Source organism: Eubalaena glacialis, chromosome 6, assembly GCF_028564815.1.
Source record: "Eubalaena glacialis isolate mEubGla1 chromosome 6, mEubGla1.1.hap2.+ XY, whole genome shotgun sequence".
Taxonomy (NCBI): Eukaryota; Metazoa; Chordata; class Mammalia; order Artiodactyla; family Balaenidae; genus Eubalaena; species Eubalaena glacialis.
Genome location: NC_083721.1, coordinates 87,258,446 through 87,285,824, shown reverse-complemented (window position 1 = coordinate 87,285,824; position 27,379 = coordinate 87,258,446).

Here is a 27,379-nt window from a genome sequence, read left to right as displayed (position 1 = left end):
GCTTGGTCAATAAATGTTTGTTAAATATGAAAAAAAAAATGTCTGTGTCTGACAATTCTAATACCTGGATTATCTGTGGGTTTGTTTCTGTTTTAAATTTAAAAATTTTGATCCTTACTCTTGGTATTAAAAATCATAGAGTTTCTGGATGATTTCCAGAGGGGATTTTCTTCAGCTTCTGGTAGATATATAGAGTAGGAGCAGATCACTTGGACTATACTAATATTACTATGTTATTGTGATGATTAAGGTTTGGATCACAGTCTTTGTAGGTCAGGTTATTTCCATTTTATCCTTACTTCTAAGGTGGAATTTTATATGACTTCCAGCTGAAAATCTGGGATCTTTACCAAGGTCTTTTCTCTTAGGCAAACGATGAACTCAAGTTTTCATTTCCCCAGTCCTGTGAGACTACTTAAAACTCTTCTTAGCTTCTCAGAATCTTTGAACCCATATTCTTTTCTGCTTTTCTGCCTCTTGACCTGTGCCATTTATGAATTGGTGAATGCCTTGGGAAGAAAAATGGCTTAAACTATTGGTCTCATGTCTCTGAGCTTCCTTTCTCTCTGAGACATCATTCCTTTAAGTTCTGACTGCCTTTGTAGTTCTGAACCCTAATTTATGTCTCCCCAGCTCCTTGAGGCTGCAAAAACCTCTGCTCATCCTTACCTTCTCTTCCACTTAGTTGTTTTTTTCTGCTAGGTTTGTCAACTTCATTGTCTGTGTTGCCCATGAATTCTGGCAGAAGATATGTGATTCCCGGGTCAAAGACAAGGAATGGTTTATTACTTACAGAAATAGCAATAGCTAGAGAATCATCATTTTCTTGTGCCAGTTCCCCAAGACTCAGTTCCCACAGGGCAATATGACAAGTAGTCAGGTGACACCTGCACACACAGTGGGTTGTATTACAGTAGAGGGATCCTAAGCTTTGGGAATCCAGTCTTTTATGAACAAATTTGTCCTTTGTCCCAAAGGGAGACATGATCTTTATGATAATGGGCAGTAAACAAAGTTGCCCTTTGCTATGGAGGGAGAAAATCTCTCTGCCTTCCAAGACACCTGTCTTCTAGGTGACTTTCTTCTTAAATTTCTATATTGTCCTTTCTACTTAGCCTTAATTCAGGTATAGCAGGTTGTATTAATGATTGCACAGACTCCATTTAGGGATGCAAGGAGGAAGTCTAGGACAATTTTATCACCCATAACAACCTTGGCTAATGAATCGAACCTGATCTGAATACAGAGCCAAGATGATATCACTTGAGCAAAAGTCAAGAATAGCTTTCTAACTGGAAGACTTCCATTATAGAAAAACTGCTTGTCGGGTGAATATAAATAATGAGCCAGTTACCATGTGGAAGCTCCTCAGAGCAACCAAGGGAAGTCTCATTTTGGTGAGATATTTTCAGTCATCTGGGGACTACATTGATCTATTAGTTATATTTCTTTAAATACTTGAAAGTCTTTTGCACCTTTAGGTGCAAGTCCCTGGGGACACACATGGTACTCTTTGAAAAAAAAGTGTTGTTTACAATTGTTGCTTCAGGTGGCAGAGTGGAGATAAAGTTTCCCCCAGAGGGATAGCTAGCACTTTTTCATGTATAGCTGAGGTGCAGCTAAGACTAGGCCAGCAATAGGCTTCTGTATACCATTTCCATTTGACATGTAAGGTTCGTTTGGCCTTTTGCACCATGTTAGTTGTTAGGTCTGAGTTTACCCAACCTCAGAATGAGAATACCAGGCCAGAGAGTCACAAGACCTCCATGGGTCAGAAGTTAAATTTTGACAAGGTCCTAATGGCAAGCTAATAGTTGCTTTTCAGAAGGAATATATCTGGTATCTGTGTTAGGGAAGCAAGGAGTCCAAAACCCCTGAGGCACCTATGAGTGCAGGCTGCCTCCCTTTGCTTGGGCTCTAGTAGACCAAATCATTAGTCACAGACCCTTATAGCTCAGTAGGTTCATTAGGGTGGAAGAGCTCCAAAGGTACAGGGTGTGCCACAGCTTTTTTATTCCTTAGTCTCAGTTTCTAGGTTGAATGGAGAGACAGAGTAAGGATATTTTCCTTTTTCTAGAGGCCTCAGGCCAAGTGATAAGATACAGAGGGCCAAGACAAAAATGAGACCTTAGACAAGGGCATGACACTGGCAGCTTAGGCCACTTCTGGCTTAGGTCTTAAGTTAAAGGTGAAAAATAAATCATTGAGTTTATTTCAAGTCCAGGCCTTCAGGGTTGAGGAAAATATGTGCATGGGGGCCCAATGCCCCAGCCGGGAAGTAGTAAGTTAGTGTCATTTGCCTGAAGTGTCTCCTATACCTCTCTTTCCTGGTGAGGTTAGAGTATGACTTCTTTAGAGTGTGACTTTATGTAATAATTTTTTTTAAATTGTAAAAATATCTTTGATATATAAATACACATGCACACACACACACATTTCCAGCAGAGAAGGAACATTCTACAGATTGTATTTTGGAAATGCATTAGTGAGCTTCTCACTCATGCTAGACCTTCTAATTTCTTTTAAATGGTATTATAGCTATAAAAGTGCTTTCATCCTTCTTCCTTTGAATTTTTCAGAAGTTTTGTATGATTTAAATGAATTTCAAAAAATATTTTTGGATTATCAACCTTTTCCCACAGCCAAACAAGTACACACAACCAATTTCTGGAAAAGCAATGTTATTGCCAACTATTTCCCATGTCACTCATGTCAGAGAGGATCCAGTTTCACCACCAGTCTCCTTGTCCCAGCTTCACTTATCTCCTTTTTGCTGATGTCTGGTGAATCTGTATCCTCAGTTCATGGTTCTCTCTTGAGATCCAGACCATTATATCCGACAACTTACCAGACATCTACATCAGGACATGTATCTCTAAAGTGGCATTAACAAAATAAAAAATTCATTTCTCCACCTCATCCACCTCCAAATCTACTCCCCCTTCATTTTTCCTTCTCATAGGCATCACCCACTTCATTAGCCACATCAGAAGTTGGGTGGTAAAAGTACTTCCCGTGTCCAAATCGGTCACTGATTCTTGCCAGTCCTGCCTTCTGATAATCTCTCACATCTATCTTCTCCTTGTCATTCCTGTGGCCCTTTCTTAATTCACACTACCATCTGAACTATCTAGTAACTGCCATGATTGCTGGGAATTGTCCATTCCATTATCCACCCTGCAACCCAGGTGATCTTTCTAAATATAGAGCTGATCATTTTACTTCCCTACCTAAAATTCCTTAATGATTTTATATCAATGGAAGGATTAGACTTCAACTCCTGGCTTGGAGCTACTGGCCCTTGTTTACCTTTTTTGACTTATATGCTACTTTGGTGCCTAATGCTGAATTTTTTCCTATTAACCCAGTATTCCTATTAACCAATATGTGTGAAATGGAGTTTGACATGTGAGAATAGAACACTAATTTATATTTCCACATTTAAAATGGAGAAAATAGAGGTAATTCCTAGATCTTTTGAAATGACTCAAAAGTCTGATAAAAGGAAACTGTGATAAAAATGACTGTATTTTTAGAACTGAATACAGGACATATATTTTGAAAAAGAATTTTTCCCTGTTTTATGTATACATTTTTATAAAAAGTATTGCTAAGATATAACATTATTGTTTGAAGCAAATATATTTTATTAAAATGGCAAGAAATTGGGATTAACCCTCTGAGGAAAGTTAAGATTGATGATTATCAAACCTGAGGAAAGTTTAATGATTTAAGGTGATTGTGTTGTTGGAAGTATAAAAAATGATTTGATAAGGATTTATAAAAAGGATATATCAAAAGAAATGTATAAAATTCAAATGTGTTCTAGGATTCCTTAAGTAGGACTTAACTAATTTAGATGTTCCTTATAGCCTAATAAAATCTGTAATTCCGAAGATCATGTGGAATTTTACATGGTTCATAATTTCAAGATACAATACAGATTACAATTTAAGAAATAATTTATTCTTTTAAAATGTATTTTAATGTGTGATACACTCACATATTTCAAAATAAAAATATATAAAAACTTGTACAGTGAAGTCTTTCTCTACCCTGGGTTTCATCTGCTCAGTCCCCTTTTCCCAGCCTCACAGTCAGGAAACCACGAATATTAGTTTCTTATGAATCTTTCCAGAGTTCCCTTATGTATATACCAGTAAATACAAATATGTATGTTCATTTTTATCCACTTCTAATGCAAATGGTAGTATAATGTATACATGGTGTCCTACACCCTGTGTTGACATGTTTTCTGCACAGAAAACTCAGGAACTGATTTATAAATGCAGGATTTCATGGAAATATTAAAGATTTCTGGGATATGTGTTCTTAATATACACTTACCTGCTGAAGGATTACCTGAGGCAAATATTAAGTCTGAGGTTGAACTCCCCCAGCCCCTGAGCAGGCTTCTGAGACTTCTCCCTTCCCACCAACTTGCTTACATTTCTTGAATAGAGATTAAGTCTAATGTTAAGCTACAGAAACAAAATTGAAAAGGTAAAGTTACAACTAAGAACAGCAAATGATAACATAAATTTCTGGCATTAAATATGAATGATATTTATATTATCTGGAACACAGTGCAGCTGTGGACATAATTAAGATGTTCACATTCTAATCACGTCAGGGTGAGTTAGGCCATAATCACTCCCACCCCTGCCACCCACCCCCAACCTGTGCTGCTGTTGAGGACTTTCATGTGCAGGGGCCATGCTCATCCAGTTGCCCCAGGTACCCTCCCAGTCATGTGCCCTGAGGCAAGGACCCAGACTAGGTCATATGAATCAGTGCAGTTTGGAAAGAGGGCTGTGGATTTGGAGTCGAAAGTGTGGGTTCTAATCCTGGCTCTGCCTCTTACTAGATAGGTAATCTTGTCAATTCATATAGTTTTTAAAAAGTTTTGTGGGACCCAATATTTCCATCTGTAAACGAGGCTGATAATTTCCATCCTACCTTCCCTGGTAGGTAATGGGTAATACCAAACATGAAGTGTTAACACGCCTCATGCCCAGCACAGTGCCATGTGAATGCTGTTGCCACCGTGACTTCATTGGGATTTCTGAGGAGGAAGAGGTGTTCCTAGTAACGCTGTAAATGCCTGTGCCCAGCAGCGGGAGAATAAGAAATTTTCAGGAAAATTAACCTGAGGGTTTGCCAGTAGAGTTTTATTAGGTTTGTAATATTTGTTTTGTTGTTGTCCTTTAGTTTTTCTCTTAGACATATCCTGTTCACTCTTTAACAATATTTTGGTTGTATTTTGGTGGCAAATTTACCTCTTTTTGTGGGTTTTGACTTAGAATAGCCTTTTGGCAGTTACTCAAAAATGTTTCGGTCATTCCCAAAGGCCACTCTCCCTTTAAGATATGATGCAAAACCCCGGGCATGCCAATGGGACCTGATATTTACTTCAGTGGGATCCTCCCCTCTCTACTTGACTAACGCTATCATCTAGGTCAGAGCTTCTCAAACGTGAGTGCATTACTATCACCTGGTGGGCTGTTAAAACACTGATTGCCCCATCTCACTATTTCTGTTTCACTGTCTGGGGTGGAAGTCCAAGAATTTGTTCCTAGGTGATGCTGTTGCTAATACTACTGGTTCAGGAGCCACACTTTAAGAACCACTGATCTAAAACCTAGGGCAGGGTTTCTTTAAGTAGGTTTTAAAAGGACCGCCATGAGGCTTCCCTGGTGGCGCAGTGGTTGAGAATCTGCCTGCCAATGCAGGGGACACGGGTTCGAGCCCTGGTCTGGGAAGATCCCACATGCCGCGGAGCAACTAGGCCCGTGAGCCACAACTACTGAGCCTGCGCGTCTGGAGCCTGTGCTCCGCAACAAGAGAGGCCACGATAGTGAGAGGCCCGCGCACCGCGATGAAGAGTGGCCCCCCCTTGCCGCAACTAGAGAAAGCCCTCACAGAAACGAAGACCCAACACAGCCAAAAATAAATTAATTAAAAGGACCGCCTTGTTCATTAACACCTGGAGCTTGGTAGGAAGGCAGATCCTTGGTTCCAACCACAACTCTGAGGAAGCAGATTCTCTGGGTTTTGGGAGCTCCAGATTCCATCTCATGCATTTTAATGTCTGAGAACCACTGATCTGCACATAACAGTTCTCAACCCTGGATGCACATTAGAATTATGTGGAGAGTTAAAAAGCTCCCAATGCCCCTCCTCCCACACCCCTAGAAACTCTGTTTCAAGTGGTTTGGGGTGGGACCTAAGCACCAGTATTTTTAAAAAAGCACCCTAGTGATTCTAATGTGCAACCAGGGCTGTGGACTGATGAGAGGACAGGTTGAGCTTATTGTTCTGTGTCTTGGGGTGTTAAGAATCTGTGGGAACTGGCCTGGGTCTTCCTGGTGTTCAAGGTTGTTTGGGAATGCAGCCCAAAGTGATGGCAAACTTCATTTAAGGTTAAGACTGCTAGTGAACAAGTACCATAGGAAAAGTTGAAAACAACTTTGAAGAGAGTGCTTTACTTATCTGTTTGTAACTATATGTTTATAATTGATATTGTAAGCTATAAATCTAATGTTACTTTGCTAACTATGTTTTGCTTAGTCTGAGATTTAATTAAGTGTATTTGTCTTATTCTATATTAACTGGTGATGTGTCTGGTAGCTCTGTTAAGTATTTTAGGGACTCTCCTGTGAAGACACTTAAATTTATTCCCTAGAGCAGGGAAGAGATAGGTGGTCAGATTTCAGTTTAAGATAACAGAGGAGATCTGTGGAGGGAGTTTTAAGCAAAGACTGAATGATTAAGGATGGGAAGAGATGTTGGAGAAGTAAAAGCAAATATAGGAAGTGGTCATGGTTAACCCTTTAGAGACAGGATTCTAAGTCCATGGGAATGTAGGGAGCAATGAGGGGTCAGGATAGCTCTGACTGAATTCTCCTGAACTTTCCAGGACATTTAGAACTTGCTCTTAAAGACACTTTGTACTTCTAGCTGCTTCTTTAGCCTTGGAGACCTGGAGCACTTCCAGAGGGTCTTGGGACATGAAGCAAACAGTGCCCAGCCGGGTACCTGGAGTTGAAGCTTCTCAGAACAGTGTCTTGTAACCAATGTGGAGTCTTGTCCCTGCCGGGATTTCACTAGGGCTCTAAGTGAAGCTCTGAAGCAGCAATTGTAGACATAGGGCGTTAATGAAGTTCTCTGGCCTATTTATTTTGGAGGTGGCAGTCAGACAGTTCAAGTTATCTTATCTGGGGAAGTCACACTGCGAGCTCAGTGACCTTGTCTTACAAACATACCACCAAGTCACAGGCTGTTTGAGGCTGATGAGATTGTGGATGTGAAGGGCTCGTGTAAACATGGGGTGCTCCTCAAGGATGGGTGTTCCTGTCCCTAACAAATGGTATTCTGGGGCTGCATTTATGGGTGAGCAGTGTTCAGGGCCATTCACAGGGGACAGCAGGGTCTGTGTCCATCACTTCCTTATAGAATCAGTGCAGCAATACATAATGTTTATTTCTCTTCAGTCTGCGGGGATTTTTTTCAGCATACATCTTACACATCTGGTCCTGAGATGTGTAATCCACACTGTTGCTACTCACCCGGCAGCCCTGACCACAACATTTGCAGTGTTTTTGGAATTCTAACAGATGAAATCAACTTTTTTCAATAGACATTTTTCCACCTGCTTTGCATGCTGGCTCTAGCTGCACCCCATTCTCACTTGACAGATGCTGCTTTCTCTGCATCACTGGACTTTTCCAGGCCTCTTCTCTTTACACTGACCCTTTAAGCAGACATTTAAAGCAATTGTTCTGTTCAGTTTCATTACTCTGCTCTCACAGCTATTGTAGTAGTTCACTTGAAAGAGAGCCTGGTTGCATTGAATTTTGTGTCTGCTTCCTAGTTCCTGGAGTGACACCTCCACCCCCTCTCATCTCTGCTCCTACTACTATTTACCTGAGCTCTCTTTCTGTTGCAGGAAAGCAAATGGAGAACCCAAGGCCAGGTTTGCCAGGTAGAGTCAGTCTGTTCAGTACGATAATTTTTCGATTAAAGGTCTACTATTTTTAAATATCATTGAGACCATTCATTTTCTCTAAAACATCTTTTGTGTCCTAACAAACATTTTCCATTTCTTAGTACTTTATAATTCTGATTGATTTTGATTACATATTTGTAGAGGTTTTTTTTTTTTTTTTTTTTTTCCCCCCTGAAGAGACATAAAAAGCCCTTAAACATTTTCTTCTTTCTTCTTCTTTTTTGTTCAGGGAGTCTCTGACGTAGTCACACTCACACATAAATGAATGAATAACTGAGAATGATTGTCCCAGATGGGAGGCTACTAGAATTTTCTTGCTCTTCCAACTGCCTCTACTTGGTAGTGTCCTTCCCATCGACCACTGTAGACCCCAAAGCTTCTTGTGGACTTTCCCCACCCTGTGGAAGGCCAGCTTTTGCTTCCTGATCTAACTTTAATGCAATCCAGGGCAAGGTTTGGTGCGGGGGTGGGGGTGGGGGGCGGTGTGGAAGCGTGGTCAGCCTGAGAGTAGCAAGGAAAAAGGGAAGAGGAAGCACCTGGGCTTACCTGCTCCTTTGGTCCCAGGACAGTCTTATTCTGGCCTCTTCTTCCACAAAGCCCTCTTCCTGGAATCCCCTACTCCAGCACTTGCCATAACAAGGGACAGCTGGTGCTTTGTGGACTCCCTTTGCAATGTAGAAACTTTTACTCCATTCATGGTATCCCACGTGGCCTACTGATGACACCTAAGTAGTCTATATATCCTTGTGGGTTTAAGTCTCCATGCATGGTCCTCTGGAAGTCCAGAGACCCACTGAAACTATATATAAGAATTTGTTTAAATGTGTATACATATATACATTCCTGTGAATATATGTTTTCCTGGGGAGAGAGTCCATAGCTTTTTATCAGATTCTCAATGAGTAATATGACCCAAAGATATTTTAAAAGGTCAAGGAATAACCACTGATGTGGCAGTGGATGGCCTGGAGGCAGTGTTTAGTTCAACAACAAATATTTATTGAGTACCTATAAAGTGCCAGGTACTGTTCTAGGCTCTTGATACATCAGTGAACAAAAAACCCCCCCAAATCCTTACCTCATGAAGTTGACATTTCAGCTGGGGGAGACAGACAGCAGGCACTATACATAACACATTCTAAAATATCTTAGAGGGTGTAAAGTGCCATGGGAAAATAAAGCAGAGTAAGAGAGATCAGGGATGTGGCAGGGGGAGAAGTGTTGCTATGATTTCAGTGTAGGCCTCGTTGAGAAAGTGATATTTTAGGGAAGTCTTGAAGAGGGCAGGAATCATGTGGTTATTGAGGGAAGAGTTTGCCAGGCATAGGGAACAGCTAGTGAGTGACTCTAGGATGGGAGTAAACGTGGTGTGCTCAGAGTGGTGGAGTGGAGCAGGTGAGGGAGAGTGGCAGTGAGTCAAAGGGTAATGCGGGGGGGCTGTGTGCATGCATTTTTTGGGTGGGTTGGGAATGCATTATTATTTTTTTCATTTAAGACAATGAAATGTAGTCTACTATTATTTGATTGTTAGTTACTAAAGATGCTTTCAGCGGTGGCTAGGTTTTGGGTAATAAGGGATGCCGGAATTGGGAATTCAACAATTGAGGGAGGAGTGAGTTTGAATTATTTGGGTTATAAAGATACATCCTGTTTCCTTGATTCAAAGACCCTCACTCCCAGCCATTTAATGTTTCTGAGATTAGAGTGTGTTTTATAACCAATATATACATTTAATATGATAATATTATTAGGGTTTTTGATATATTTCAATAAATGGTGCCCCTCTTCTTTATCCCTATTCAAAACCAGTTGAAAAGTAAGACAATAGAATATGCAGATGGAGAGCAAATCTATCAGTTTTTTTGGTGATAGACTGGAGGACATAGCTTACTTTTGAATATTCTAAGCAGTAACACTTTCCTAGGTTGATATCTCCCACTGAGCTGGCTCGAGAAAAAAGGAGACTGAGATCCACTGCCCCCTGCCTGGGGCTTTGGCTTAAATTAGCTTCACTAAACTGAGAAATATTGTCCAATTGCTCTGGTCCTCCAAGTGACTAACTCACCCAACCTCTAGGGTGAGATGTGAGGGGGTCACAATCCAAAATTTTCCTCTCTAGCATTGTGGGTGCCAGAGTCACTCTGAGTGTCCTTAAGAGAATAAGGTAGCAACTCCCTTTTGACGGGAAAATGATTCAGTGCCTCCTGGAGGCCCTAAGGTTAGCCAATTTTTGGCAGAAGGGGTAGTTAGGGGCCCTTATTATCCAGGAAAAGAGATGTAATTCCTAACTTTTATGTTTTGAGTATCTAAAAGGGGATATTATCTAAGGAGGCTTTGGGAGAGAAGGTGGGAATAGGTGAGTATCTGATTGTCCTTGCTGCCTTTTTGAAAACTAGTCTCAATGCCAGAATATATTTATTAGGAAATCATAGGCTCCTGTGTATGTGCATGTTTGGGGAGGGGTTGGTGATTGAAGGGAGAGATAGGGAGAAATACAAAGATATTTTATTACTATTTTTTAATTTAAAATGAACTTCTAAATAAGTATGGCTTTAATTTTTTTTTTAACATCTTTATTGGAGTATAATTGCTTTACAATGGTGTGTTAGTTTCTGGTTTATAACAAAGTGAATCAGTTATACACATACATATGTTCCCATATCTCTTCCCTCTTGCATCTCCCTCCCTCCCGCCCTCCCTATCCCACCCCTCTAGGTGGTCACAAAGCACAGAGCTGATCTCCCTGTGCTATGCGGTTGCTTCCCACTAGCTATCTATTTTACGTTTGGTAGTGTATATATGTCCATGCCACTCTCTCTCTTTGTCACATCTTACCCTTCCCCCTCCCCATATCCTCAAGTCCATTCTCTAGTAGGTCTGTGTCTTTATTCCCGTCTTGCCACTAGGTTCTTCATGACCTTTTTTTTTTTTTTCCCTTAGATTCCATATATATGTGTTAGCATACTGTATTTGTTTTTCTCTTTCTGACTTACTTCACTATGTATGAGAGACTCTAACTCCATACACCTCACTACAAATAACTCCATTTTGTTTCTTTTTATGGCTGAGTAATATTCCATTGTATATATGTGCCACATCTTCTTTATCCATTCATCCGATGATGGACACTTAGGTTGCTTCCATGTCCTGGCTATTGTAAGCAGAGCTGCAATGAACATTTTGGTACATGACTCTTTTTGAATTATGGTTTTCTCAGGGTATATGCCCAGTAGTGGGATTGCTGGGTTGTACGGTAGTTCTATTTTTAGTTTTTTAAGGAACCTCCATACTGTTCTCCATAGTGGCTGTATCAATTTACATTCCCACCAACAGTGCAAGAGTGTTCCCTTTTCTCCACACCCTCTCCAGCATTTATTGTTTCTAGATTTTTTGATGATGGCCATTCTGACCAGTGTGAGGTGATACCTCATTGTAGTTTTGATTTGCATTTCTCTAATGATTAATAATGTTGAGCATTCTTTCATGTGTTTGTTGGAAATCTGTATATCTTCTCTGGAGAAATGTCTATTTAGGTCTTATGCCCATTTTTGGATTAGGTTGTTTGCTTTTTTATTATTGACCTGCATGAGCTGCTTGTAAATCTTGGAGATTAATCCTTTGTCAGTTGCTTCATTTGCAAATATTTTCTCCCATTCTGAGGGTTGTCTTTTGGTCTTGTTTATGGTTTCCTTTGCTGTGCAAAAGCTTTTAAGTTTCATTAGGTCCCATTTGTTTATTTGTGTTTTTATTTCCATTTCTCTAGGAGCTGGGTCAAAAAGGATCTTGCTGTGATTTATGTCATAGAGTGTTCTGCCTATGTTTTCCTCTAAGAGTTTGATAGTGTCTGGCCTTACATTTAGGTCTTTAATCCATTTTGAGTTTATTTTTGTGTGTGGTGTTAGGGAGTGTTCTAATTTCATACTTTTACATGTACCTGTCCAGTTTTCCCAGCACCACTTATTGAAGAGGCTGTCTTTTCTCCACTGTATATGCTTGCCTCCTTTATCAAAGATAAGGTGACCATATGTGCGTGGGTTTATCTCTGAGCTTTCTATCCTGTTCCATTGATCTATATTTCTGTTTTTGTGCCAGTACCAAACTGTCTTGATTACTGTAGCTTTGTAATATAGTCTGAAGTCAGGGAGCCTGATTCCTCCAGCTCCATTTTTTGTTCTCAAGATTGCTTTGGCTATTCGGGGTCTTTTGTGTTTCCATACAAATTGTGAAATTTTTTGTTCTAGTTCTGTGAAAAATGCCAGTGGTAGTTTGATAGGGATTGCATTGAATCTGTAGATTGCTTTGGGTAGTAGAGTCATTTTCACAATGTTGATTCTTCCAATCCAAGAACATGGTATATCTCTCCATCTATTTGTGTCATCTTTAATTTCTTTCATCAGTGTCTTATAATTTTCTGCATACAGGTCTTTTGTCTCCTTAGGTAGGTTTATTCCTAGATATTTTATTCTTTTTGTTGCAATGGTAAATGGGAGTGTTTTCTTAATTTCTCTTTCAGATTTTTCATCATTAGTGTATAGGAATGCAAGAGATTTCTGTACATTAATTTTGTATCCTGCTACTTTACCAAATTCATTGATTAGCTCTAGTAGTTTTCTGGTAGCATCTTTAGGATTCTCTACGTATAGTATCATGTCATCTGCAAACAGTGACAGCTTTACTTCTTCTTTTCCGATTTGGATTCCTTTTATTTCTTTTTCTTCTCTGATTACTGTGGCTAACATTTCCAAAACTATGTTGAATAATAGTGGTGAGAGTGGGCAACCTTGTCTTGTTCCTGATCTTAGTGGAAATGCTTTCAGTTTTTCACCATTGAGGACAATGTTGGCTGTGGGTTTGTCATATATGGCCTTTATTATGTTGAGGAACGTTCCCTCTATGCCTACTTTCTGCAGGGCTTTTATCATAAATGGGTGTTGAATTTTGTTGAAAGCTTTCTCAGCATCTATTGAGATGATCATATGGTTTTTCTCCTTCAATTTGTTAATATGGTGTATCACATTGATTGATTTGCATATATTGAAGAATCCTTGCATTCCTGGAATAAACCCCACTTGATCACGGTGTATGATCCTTTTAATGTGCTGTTGGATTCTGTTTGCTAGTATTTTGTTGAGGATTTTTGCATCTATGTTCATCAGTGATATTGGCCTGTAGTTTTCTTTCTTTGTGACATCTTTGTCTGGTTTTGGTATCAGGGTGATGGTGGTCTCATAGAATGAGTTGGGGAGTGTTCCTCCCTCTGCAATATTTTGGAAGAGTTTGAGAAGGATAGGTGTTAGCTCTTCTCTAAATGTTTGATAGAATTCGCCTGTGAAGCCATCTGGTCCTGGGCTTTTGTGTGTTGGAAGATTTTTAATCACAGTTTCAATTTCAGTGCTTGTGATTGGTCTGTTCATATTTTCTATTTCTTCCTGGTTCAGTCTCGGCAGGTTGTGCATTTCTAAGAATCTGTCCATTTCTTCCAGGTTGTCCATTTTATTGGCATAGAGGTGCTTGTAGTAATCTCTCATGATCGTTTGTATTTCTGCAGTGTCAGTGGTTACTTCTCCTTTTTCATTTCTAATTCTATTGATTTGAGTCTTCTCCCTTTTTCTCTTGATGAGTCTGGCTAATGGTTTATCAATTTTGTTTATCTTCTCAAAGAACCAGCTTTTAGTTTTATTGATCTTTGCTATTGTTTCCTTCATTTCTTTTTCATTTATTTCTGATCTGATCTTTATGATTTCTTTCCTTCTGCTAGCTTTGGGGTTTTTTTGTTCTTCTTTCTCTAATTGCTTTAGGTGCAAGGTTAGGTTGTTTATTTGAGATGTTTCCTGTTTCTTGAGGTAGGCTTGTATTGCTATAAACTTCCCTCTTAGAACTGCTTTTGCTGCATCCCATAGGTTTTGGGTCGTCGTGTCTCCATTGTCATTTGTTTCTAGGTATTTTTTTATTTCCCCTTTGATTTCTTCAGTGATCAGTTCGTTATTAAGTAGTGTATTGTTTAGCCTCCATGTGTTTGTATTTTTTACAGATCTTTTCCTGTAATTGATATCTAGTCTCATAGCATTGTGGTCGGAAAAGATACTTGATATGATTTCAATTTTCTTAAATTTACCAAGGCTTGATTTGTGACCCAAGATATGATCTATCCTGGAGAATGTTCCATGAGCACTTGAGAAAAATGTGTATTCTGTTGTTTTTGGGTGGAATGTCCTATAAATATCAATTAAGTCCATCTTGTTTAATGTATCATTTAAAGCTTGTGTTTCCTTATTTATTTTCATTTTGGATGATCTGTCCATTGGTGAAAGTGGGGTGTTAAAGTCCCCTACTATGATTGTGTTACTGTCAATTTCCCTAATTATTTTAAATTCATTTTAAAATAGGAAATAAACACACATTACAAAAGAGAATAAAAATAAGTTCTCCCTACTTTCTCTCAAAGTTCCCCTCTCTGAGGTAACCACCATTGCCAGGTTTTTGTGAATCTTTCCAGAGATATTTATGCATAATAAATATTTTGTTTGTTTTACATAAATGATTAATGTTAAAGATGCTTCCAGAGAAATACATTGGATAGTTTTAATTAACCTTAGAGGCATTTGTGATATATAACCTCAGTATGTGATACCTGAGTATAAAGAAAAACCCTTTTCATTAGGCATACAGTTACATACAATTGATGACTTAAAATCTGTTAAAGAGAAAAGAATCCAAATATAATGGTTATTGAAAGGGGAATCATTTGTACCTAAGTGTTTCAAAGTGTATATTTTAGATTTGTTTTTCCTGCGATGTCTGTGATATATGCTTCCATGGTTACCAGGTAATAGACATAATGGGAATAAAAATGTATAGAGAACTGAAATGGAATTATTATAACAGATTTCCTCCACAGAGGACATTCATTGTCACCACTGTTTCCTTTGGGCAATTTGGAAACTTACAGGCCCTGGAAATAAAAGGTAGACATATACTTATTGGGTAGCTGGTACTTTTCTCTAAGTATGTCTTTACTTACTTAGGAATTACATTATATTGTCTCTAAAAGCTGAATTTGCAATAAGCAGTGGAGTTAGTTTCTAAGTAAAAACGTTTATTGCATCTCCAAAAGTATAAATTCAGGCAGAAGTGCTGTGAGAATGAGATACAAAGGACGTCACAAAAAAAAATGTTAGATTCTGTGCTTAAAAGCAAGTCGAGACAAAAGTTGCACACCTTCCTACTTTCAATATTCTGAGGTTTAAAAAAAAAAAGATTTCCCAACCATAACAAGTGAAAGCAGGTAAGGTGGGGAAGTAGCTTTGACAAATGGAAAATGCTCTGCCCTAGAAATAGTTGTGAGTTATTTTCCCAGCTTTGCTGCCACATGTACTACCTTAATCTTGACCAGATATTCAGCCACTCCTGGTGTCAAGTTTTCCATCTGTCAGACTGAGTAAGTAATCTCTCATGTTTCTTCCAAACCCAACATTGTATCCTGTTAGGAAAGGACTTCAAATATTCCATCCTCTCAATTCTACATTGAGATTTTTGTCTGATAATTTAAACTGCATCTCAAAATACTTAACAGCTGGGTAGTCCTGCTAGTAGTAGGTCTTACCTAGTTATTCCTCAGCAGCACAATTAGATAATCACAACTAGTAGCAACTGAAAGTTTTTGGTTAGCTGCTAAAATCATGGCAACAATTGTATGAATTTCTCATGTATTATATATTTTCTTTATCTTTTTTACTTACTGCTTCCCTCACAAGCCGCAGATGGAGATTAAACTGAGACTTTAGGAATTAGTTTAGGAATTTATTATTGTTGCTGAGTACCTTTTAAAAAATGACTTAAGTACATTAAAAATTTATTAAACTATAACACAATATAGAAAAAAGCACAAATCAAGAATTTAGAGCTCAATGAATTATCATTAGGTGACCATGGCCATGTAATCACTACCCAGGTCAAGAGCTAGAACACTGCCAGTGCCCCAGAAACTTTCCTCATGCCCCCTCTATACCCTTTGGTCTTTTAAACAAGACTAAACTCTCTTAGGAGGACTAAACCCATAGAGTAGTCTTGCCTGTTTTTGAAATTTATGTAAATGAAGTCATATACTATGTATCTTGTATCTAACTTCTTTCACTCAACATTATGAGATTGTTCATGCTGTTGCATGTATTTGCAGTTCTTTCATTTTAATAGTTGGCATTCTGTTGTACGTCACAACAATTTATACATTGATTCTACGGTCAATAGACATTAGGGTTTGTTTTAGTTTGGTAATATTAAGTATAGTGCTTCTGTGAACATTTTTGGGCATGTATTTGGGGCACATGTGCACAGTTTTATACTGAGCATATACCTAAGTATGAGGTTGCTGGATCATAGTATACATGTATGTTCAAATTTAGTAGAATGTCAATCAGTTTTCCAAAGTGGTTGTTTTAGTCAGTTTGGGCTGCTATAACAAAGTACCATAGACTGGGTGGCTTATAAACAACGGAAATTTATTTCTCACAGTTCTGGAGGCTGGCAGTCTGAGATTAGGTTGCCAGCATGGTTAGGTTCTGGTGAGGTTCCTCTTCCGGGTTACAGACTGCCACTCTCTGCTATACCCTTATGTGGCAGAAAGAGAACAAAGGAGCTCTTTAGAGTCCCTTTTATAAAGGCACTAATCCCATCATGAGGGCTCCAGAATCATGACCTAATTACCTCCCAAAGGCCCCACCTTCTAATACCATCTCACTGGGGGTTAGGATTTAACATATGAATTTGGGGGGGGACACAAATGTTCAGTCCATTGTAGTGATTTCGCTAATTTACATAATCATAGGTGGTATATGGGAATTTTCATTGCTCCAAATTCTTGACAACATTTAGGATTGATAGTCGTACATTTTAGATGTTCCCATGAGTGTGTAGAACCTGTGGTTTTAATTTGCGTTTCCCTGATTCCTGGCAAGGTTAATGTACTAGTCAGGGTTCTCTAGAGAAACAGAACCAGTAGGGCATACATAATAAGATTTATATTTATATATTTTTATTTTATAATATATTATATTTATGAATATACACTTATTTATTTATTGTGAAGAACTGGCTCACGCGATTATGAAGGCTAAGATGTCCCATGATCTGCCATCTATAAACTGGAGACTTGGAAAAGCCGATGGCATAATTCAGTTTAACCTGAAGGCCTGAAAACCAGAGGAGTTTACGGTGTAAATCCAGTCTTAAGGCCAGAGAAGAGATGAAATGTCCCAGCTGAAGTGGTGAGGCAGGAAAAAGGGGACAAATTCCTCCTTCCTCCACCACTTCTATTCAAACCGGAAAGGGATTGGATGATGCCCACCCACACTGGGGAGGGCAATCTACTGAGCCCACCAATTCAAATGCTAATATCATCCAGAAACACCCTCACAGTCATACCCAGAAATAATATTTAATCTGGTTTTAGTGTGGCCAGTCAAGTTGATGCATAAAATTAATCATTACACTTAAGTCGATTTTCAGAAGTTTATGGGCCATTTATTTTGAATTAAATTTCTTTATAATCTGATGACATAAACATCAGGTTCTGTGATACTTTCATTTAATATACCAATATTGGGTCTAAATGGTATTCTGTAAATGCTTAAATTGGTATTAGCCATGATCATTCTAACATCTATGATAAATACTAAGTAAATAAGGTCGTATATTTAAAAAAATTATTGGCCATTTATATTTTCATTTTTGTGAAGAACTTGGTCAAATTTCTTCCTATTTTTCATTTTCTTTTTGTGAGTTTTATGTTTTACAGATATCCTTTCCCATAACTTGACTATTTACTCTTGTGTGTGTTTCGATGAGTAGAAATTCTTAATTTTAGTGTGGTCCAATTTTTGAAATTTCCTTTTATTTTTAGTGCTTTTTGTAACCTGTTTAAGAAATCTTTCTCTACCCAAAGCTCGGGAATATACTACTAATCTATTGCTTCTAATAGTTTCATTGTTTACTTTTCATATTTAGATCTTTAAACCACCCAAAACTGAATTTTTCTGTTAAGTGGGAAGAAGGGGTCAAATTTCTTTTTTTTCTATATGGATAGCCAGTTGACCCTGCATAATTTTTTGAAAAGTTGATCATTTTTCCCGCTGCTCTAAGTATTGTATTCGATATCATTCAAGTATTCACATGTATATGGATCTGTTTTTCTATTCTGTTACTTTGGTGTGTATGTCTATGCTTATACCAGTTCTACCCTGTCCTAATCAACATAGCTTTACAATAAGCTATGTATGTCATCTGGTAGAGTAAGGTCTCCCACATCAAGAATTTCTTGGTTATTTTGACCATTTTTATTTTCATGTGATTTTAAAGTCAACTTGTCAATTTCCATACAATAAACTGTCAGGATTTTGAATGGGATTTTACTGAACCTATGGATGAATTTTGGGAGAAATGTCATTCTAATGATATTGAATCTTCCAATTTTGAACATAGTATATCAATCAATTTATTTAGAGTTTAAAAAATTTCTCCCAATAAAATTTAGTTTTTTGTTTACAGATGTCTTTTGTTAAGGTGATTCCTAGGTATTTGATTTTTTTTTTATATAATTGCAAATAGTGTCTTTTAAAAATTTTCACATACTACTTGTAGCTAATATATATAAAACAATTTTCATATATTTACTTTATATCTGGCAATCTTATTTATTCTGATTCTAATAATTTATCTGTAGATTCATTTGTATTTTCTGTCTATACCTATATAGACAGAAAATATTGTTTGTAAATAATGATTTTTTATTTCTTCTTTTAGAATACTATGTCTCATTTCTTTTGCTTGCTTTTTTGTTCCATGTGTACTTGAAAAAATGTGTATTGTTTCAATTTTGCATTCATTATTAAAAATACTAATTAGGTCAAAAATATATATGTAAAATATACAGTTGACCCCTGAACAACATGGGAGTTGAGGTGCTGACCCTTTCTCTGTGCAGTTGAAAATCTGAGTATAACTTATGTTCAGCCCTCCATATACGTGGTTCCTCAGTAGCCATGATTCTTCTGTATCCATGATACTACATCCATGGATTCAACCAACCATGGATTGTATAGTACTGTAGAGTTTACTGTTTTTAAAAATCTACATATAAGTGGACCCATGCAGTTCAAACCTGTGTTATTCAAGGGGCAACTGCATATGATAGGTGTATATATATATATGCTAAGCTTATTTTTATATATTAATATCATATATATAATTTCTAATAATAATATTTGCATTAAGGCCTACTTTATTGACTCATTTACTCATATAATAATATATAAACTTTATATATTATCTTTTGGCTAGTGTTTGCATGGTAGGTATATTTCCACCCCTTTACTTTCATTGTTTCTATATTCTTATGTATAAGATATATCTTTTGTACCAAAAAATATTTGTGTTTTTCAGAAGTCTAGAGTGATATTTTTTGTCTTTCAATTGAATGATTTAGCGCATTTACATTATTATAATCACTGATATAAAAGTGTTTAAATCTACTGTCTTAATATGTATTTTCTATTTGTACCATTTATGCTAAGTTCCTTTTAACTCTTTTTTTGTGCTTCCTTTTGTATTGAGTATTTTTTATTACTTTATTTTTTTCCTTATTATCTTAGTAGTTCTATAACTCTTTTTTTAAGCTTGATAGTTTAAATCACTTTTTAATTTGCATATAGTAAAAAATTACACTTTGGGTGTACAGTTCTGTGAGTTTAGGCAAATATATAATCATAAAATCACAACTGTGATCAAAATAGAGAATATTTCCATCATCCAAAAAAATTCCCTCATATAATCATTTTAAATAAACTGCTCCTCCCACCACCAACCCCAGGAAACCACTGATCTGTTTTCTATTCCTATAATTTTGCCTGTTCTAGAATGGAACCATACATTTAGTAGTTATATATTCTTTTACTCTTCTTTTACTAGTAAATATAGATATTATAACATGAATATTTGATTTAAATTCTAATTTAAATTTATGCTATTACCACTTCCTGGACAATTCAAAGATCTTAGTATACTTTAACACCATTAGTCCCCCTCTCAATTTACCCATTTATTTACCCCTTTCAGTGTTATGTCTGAATCTCTGCACATCCATCTGAGATTTTTCTCTCTAAAGAATACCTTTTAGCATTTCTTTTAAAAAAAAGTTTGCTGGTGATAACTCAGTTTTTATTTGTCTGTTAATATCTATATTTCACTTTCATTCTTAAAGGATATTTTACTAGCTATAGACTTTTTGGTTGGTGTTTAATATTCTCAGTTTTCACAAAGTTTGGGACAAAATGTGTTTGTTTAAGTTGTAATGGGGAGGTTAAGGAAAGATGTTTGATTTAAAAAAATTATTGATCATGATGTAGCATGTCTTACAGTATATTCTGCAGACTGCTAATTCCATGGGCTTCCCTAACAAAAAAGAGGACTTCACGACCTCAGAATTTTGTGAAAACATGCATCCTCTATCACTTTTGTTGAAATTCACAGTGCATTTTTATATCCTGAAGAGGCTGCTGTGATGAAGTCCATTTAATTTTGTTAATTCAACATTACCCAAAAATATTTGATCAGGAAACCATTGTTCTGGGTGATAGCTAATAAACATTTCAAGTACTTGGTGATATGAAGCCTGCATTTTGGGAGAGCCTCTTTAAGGGCTCCATAGGCCTGGGATACAAATAAAACATTTCTGTGTGAGATTTTGTTTTTTTAAGATTAGGATATTCTGTGCCTTGAAATACTCTTAAAATCTGTTGTTGCAATTTCTGGCTATGGACAAAGTCTACCATGCAACTGAATTTCATAACAGTAGTCACAACATAGTGTGACATAGTGTGACATAGTAAATAGAAGGAGTTCTGGTGCAAGTGCATAAAGCCCCTATAAACTGAGATTTGTACTGGGTTAGATCTATCCATAATCTGTGCAGAGAGGGGCATTCTGATAACCCTTATGTTACACTTTTTGTAAAATAAGGAAACAGGCAGTTATTCATTGCACTCTGAGGACTTCAGAAATTCAGAAAGGGCATGCAGGAAGCAGTAAGTCAATCTTATCTAGAGATCTGGTGAGATTTATTTATAGAGCAGTATACTGTGTCTCTTTTTTCCCCCCAAGGACCTGTGACCCTTTCATTTAAGTCTCTGTGCAGAACAGGACATTTTTTCTATCATCTTCAAGCCCAACTGGCATTAAGATCTGATACTAGAAATTACCAATAAAAACACCCCAAAGTTGATATATCCATAGATCCCACAGAGGAAGCAGAGGCTGTCACACTGGGTGTACATGGACAATGTTGTTGGTGACCTTGAGTGATTAGAGGACCAAGGGAATGGCTGCCAGCAACTCAGCCAACAAAAGAGCTGCTTCATGTGTCATCACGTGTCTGTATGGCAGCCACCAGCTTCCATGCTCTCTGCTTTCCTTGTAAATTTTCAAGGAACTCAAGAAGCAAACCCTTGTTGCAATCCCCTTCTTATCTTTGATGCTGCACACATGCAGCTCTGACACGCATTATATTATTAGTTCCTACTTTCTCAATTTTAATTAAAAAAAGAAATGAATTATTTTAATCTACCATTTTTGAGAGTCAGCATTATTGCATGTGATTATCCACTGAAATGGGGTTGGCACAGAAAATTAATGATATTTAAAATATTATCTCTACTATTTTAGTTTGCTCTTCAAGCAAATCTTAATTTAGTGCAAAAATCTTCTCTTTACACATGATCCTAAGTAAATAGGCATTTATCCAGTGGATTGAGAATCTAAATGTTAACCTTTCAAGTGTTATTTGAACTGTCTTCTGTCATTAAAAACCTCAGAATCTTTTGGCATGTGTAACTGTACAGTATATAAAAAAATCTTAAATACAAACTATATAGTTAAAAAATAATCCAGTAACTCTTCTATGAGTAGAGTGACCATTAGGTCCTCTGTTTTGCCCAGGACAGTTCTGGTTTACCCTTATTGTCCTAGGTCAATCGCAAATAGTAACTAACTCCTTTCACTTTCAAAAGTGTTGTGGCTTGGAGAATGAATTATATGGTCACTTATCATAAGCCAATTTAATTCAATATAGAAATTATTAGGAAAGGATTATTCATTTTGATATTTAAGGAAAATTGAAGTTTTTGATTGATCAATAAATATCCTCTGGTAAGTTAGTAGTTCTGATTGCATATCAGAATCACATTTAAATCACCCATAAAGTAATTAAATAAAGGTCTCTGGAGGTGGAGCACAGGTATCAGTATGTTTAAAGTCTTCACAGATAACTTTAACATGAGGTCAAGGTTGAGAACCACTGGATTATATAGATTGTGCATTGAAAATTGATTCCCCTTTGAGTATTATTCAAAGATGTTTTAAATAATTTTTTTAGCCAGCATGCCTAGCTAGTGTTCTAATTCATTCAGTTTGAAACTTGTTAAGTATATACAATAGACCATATCAGTGAATGCTTTTTGAACCAACCACCATAAGCAAATGATCAGATAACTCACTGGCCAATTCAATCATGCAGATAACTCTAATAATTGGGTCAATTTTTGGTCTCTCATTCTTTCTGCTAACTTAAGAATTAGATAAATTTTTGAATGGTGAAAGTGTAGCTTGGAACTTATAAATAGCTGGTGCAGTTGATCTTATATATAGAGATAAAAGGCAATTCTTGAGGTGAATATTGTCTTGGGAATTACTGGAGTCATTCATAAGGAATTCAGGGGTACCTGGTGGTTTAGAAGATTACTTAGAGAAATATACAGTCATATATTCTGGAAATGCACCTGACTATTCATAATAGCATGAGAATTGTTATCTCATAGGAATGAGATCTACAAAATTACAAAGGTTTTGGGGGTTTCTGACTCTTGGGAACAAAAAAATAGCATGATGACTTTCATCCGGATATTTCCTATAAGATACCAAGTTCGGAGCTCCCCTCAGGAGAGACCCTGCAATGAGTTGGGACAGGGGTAATTCTGTGCTTCTGTTTGGTTTCCCTCCATACAAACTTGTTAAATACTTCAGAAGAAAAGTGAGAGTCTTCAATATTAACAAAATACTTAAATAAGTTTTTATTGTTTAAAAATGATTTTATTGAATTTATGATTACTTTACAACCCCTGTAAATGACTATTTTTATTCTGGGTATCTTTAACATATTACTGCTTCATCTTATTTTGGTTTAAAGATAGAATTTTTCTAACACTACCCAATTATTATACTTTGAAGGAACTGACACCTTACATGAAGTTCGCCATAAAGAAGCCACAGTCAATTTGTTCTACAGTTTTTTAGAGTGGTTGATGTTCTATTATAAAATATCCTCTGAGTCTTTAAGGTGAAAATATTTAGCTGTATTAAGATTACATGACTTCAAAAAGACACAGAATAAGCATTTGAAAGATCTCAAAACTCAAGATAATGTACCATATGTTAGAAAGAATTTATCTCAATTCAAATATGCTTTAAAAAAGATAGAAATGAACTTCTTTGAAGAATTTATTTTAGCAAAAAGTACTTTTGGATGATCAGTTTTACCTAAAGCATTTTTGGGAATAAGCTGACTTTAGCCTCTTTCACATGTGACCTGCTATTCATATAATCAAATACATAGGCCTAAGGATGACTTACTGGACTCTGAGATTCTGAAAATGAATGTGTGTTGAAAAATGAATATTCTAGAGCAGAGGCTCTCAGAGTGTGGTCCCTGGGCCAGCAGCATCAGGATTACCTGGAACTTATGACAAATGCAAATCCTTGATTCTCACCCAAGACCTACTGAATCAGATCTCTGAAATGACACCCAGCAATCTGTGTTTCATCAACCCCTCCAGGTGATTCAGATGCACCCTAAAGTTTGAGATTTCTAGGGATTCAAGTATGAGGTCAGTGAGGTAAGGATGAAATTGATTTGGCATAGCTAGATGATATGGAAACTTGACTAGTTTTACTGTGTTCCTTTAAGAATTCATTAGTGCAGTGCATTTTAAATATTGTATATACCTGTGGTTGATTATAATTCCTTGTTGTTATAGAACAATAGGGTAATTTTTGTGAGCAAATTTATATGTAACTTGTGTGCACCTGCTTCTTGCTTAATTTCTTTTATTTCAATGAGTAAATACAATTCACATTTTAACCATAAATATATAGCTAAGAACTGATCCTTTGAACATCTCTTTTCCTTCTACGTAAGTAATATAGATATTTATGTTTTTTTTTAATATAAAGATTTATTGAATAGTTCATGTTTCTTAGATGAACCTTCACAAGACTGGGCTGTAGATTTTCTGTGATTTTTTTCCATCTCTAATATCAGTTTTTCTTAGATATAATAATACATAATAAATGAAAAATAGACAGTCTAGCACATAGGAAGCGTATCACCAAACAAAATAGACAAGGATTCCTGCCCTTGTAGACCTACTTCTTAGCAAGTATCATATAATGTAAATCCAATTTAAAAACAAAATTCATAGCAAATACTTGAATTGATGGCCTTTAGTCTATTGATATTATGATAGTTCCTTTTAGAATGAAAAGGTTTCCATGTGTCAGCCTGGGGTTATTTTCAGAGATGACAATATTGTCAATGCTCTGTCTTTGATTTGAGAATCGGAGTCTTTCAGCTCAGAGTTCCTATCTTTAGTCATTGGCCTCATGTATCCAGTAGATGTCTCCTGCTTCTTTGGTCAGTACTCTTAACTATGAGCTCAGTAGTGGTCTACTCAAAAGGAATCAAATGGTTTACAATAGAATTGTCACCTGAGACCAGCCATCTTTGATCAGAGTTTCTCTGGGATGCAAGTGTCAGGACCAGGGAGGAAAGTAGTCAATAAATATGCAGATGTGCTCCATACTGTGAGATGAAGGGAGGATCTACAGCTCTTCGTAACTTCATTTTCTCAAGGATGGACCCTTTGTCCATTCTGGAATTGTGATTTTTATGGCCTTTAAAATTCCTGCGTTCATATTATGAAAATGATCATGTGGTTTTATCTTCATAGAATACTTGCTGCCCATCCTGGAGTTCTCTGTGATTGTTTGTGTATGGTAGGTCCAGTGAGGACCTTATAATCTTTATAGGTCCAGGAGGCCCCAACCCATTGGTTTTCAGCACCTCCTGACTATTCTTCCAGAGACAGTCTAACACTGATTGCTGGGTATGGAGGAATTCTTCCATTTTTACTGAATTTGAGATCATTATTTCAGTCAATTCTGGATACTTTGGTTACACCCTCTCTCCACTACAATCCTAGCATTATGAATATTTATTGTGTACACTGTTTTTGATCAGTATATTTATGTTACATAGTTGTCTTCAGAGAAGTTTAACAGAGAACTGTGTGGGTGAGAGCTGTACAGAGAGATTGTAGAACTGGGTGAAGGGCCCTCCTGACAAAAAAAAGTGCCTGAGCAGGCCTTTGTGGAGGATGGTGGATGGAAGGAATTTCCTTAACTGGAATGTCCCAAAGTAAAGGGAAATGTTTTCCAGAAATACAGCTCACATGGAAGGGAAAATTGGGTTAGCCTGTCCAGGTCAATCCTGTAGACATCCTCAAGCATCTGGGACATGCAGGAGGCTAGTGCTAGACAGTGCCTCAACCAGGCAGACAGGAGAAGCTCTTCCCACAGGTTTCCAGTGAAGTAACCCAACAAAGAGGAATGCAAGAACCACAGGAGTTAAGGACTCAATTCATTTTCCAGCTGAGTGTGCACATGTGGAGGAAAGAGGCTCTCAACGATTTAGTGAAAGTGGTGAGACCACATTTTACACGAACTCTCTTAAATGGTCTTTTGGGTGTTGAATTTGGATAAGCAACATCTGAGTCTTCACAGGATGGAACTTCCTTTCATTAGCAGTGTCCTTAAACTTGTAGGTACTTGGAGTTGGCTCCTTCGCCTGGCAACTGCATTCCAGGGTAGGGGACTACTTCTAGGCAGACCAATTTCCCACTCCTGCTCCAGGCTTCTACGTATCCTTGGAAAAGGAAGTGGTAAGGATGGGCAGTGAGGACAATATCGAGTTAATAATTCAGGGGGGTCCTAATGTCTGCCCCTGGGGAGGGACAGGAGAAGGGATGCCTCCCTCAGCTCCCTTAGTCCCTTGGGATAACATGGTGTTGGCTGGTGGGCCTTTTGCTGACAGCTTCTTTCTGCCATATCTATGTTCTACTCCATCCCTCTTCCAAGATTTTCACCTGCCTGCAAGAACCATGATTAGGGATTTTATAATATTTTGTAGTTATAAGGGGTTGGAATCCTTTACAACATGTCTATTGTTTGATTTTCAGAGATTCAACTTTTAAACATTTTCCTCGGAATATATATACAAACCTATATGACTGCCTATATAATAAATATCAGACATTCAAACATCAAGCAAGATAGCTTTGAGAAGGACCAAAATTCATTTTATATTAATACAATTAATAGGAGGACTATTTTCTAATTACTTGCCTAATAGAAAAAAGAATCTGTAAATAAGGAGTGACGCATTGGAGAAAATAATTTTATTTTGTGCCCTGACACTGTAGACAATATTGCATTATAAAGTAGTTTCTGTGAGTTGTGTGCAGTTGTGACAGAGATTCTAAGTATTGCAGAATTGTAGGATATTTTGAGACCTAGATGTAAACTCAGAGGTCTCCTAAGCCAATCATCTCATCTTTCATATTAGGAATCTTAGCTGTGATTTATAGGTTTCTAAATACTGGTAAGAAAATGACTCGAAAAAGAACATATAGCTTATCAGTTCAATTGTATACCTACTCTCAAAATATTCACCTGGTAACTTTTTCTCTAATTCTTCCTGAACAAGCCAAGTTTTATTATCCGCATTTTACAGACCAATCTTTGAGCCATACTTGTTCAGATATCTTTGGAAGCAACTTACTCTTTTTTATGATGTACCAAATTGGAATTATATGTACTCCCTACATAAAAGGGTCATAATTCAAAACTATTTGAATTCAGAATGCCATTCCTTAAAGGAACAATGTTAAAAGTGGCAATTAAATTCTCGGATTAGCCTACAGAATTCCAAATTCTCCCATCTGTGTCCTAGCTGCGGTCATGCTTATCTACAATGAGAAAGCAACCTGCTGCCATTCTAGTACTTAGAGATTTTTTGTTTTACGGTTTGGTGCTTGAGTTAATTGAGTAAATTAGGAGATGAAGAGGCAGTAGAGGAAATGTCTGGTGAAACTTCTGTTAAGACTGTTTCTTCATGTCTTCCATCTCATGGATTTTCTTTGATGCTGATACTTGGATATATAACTAGTATTCTCTTATGCTTATTTGCCATGATTAGGTTAGTGTGCTTAT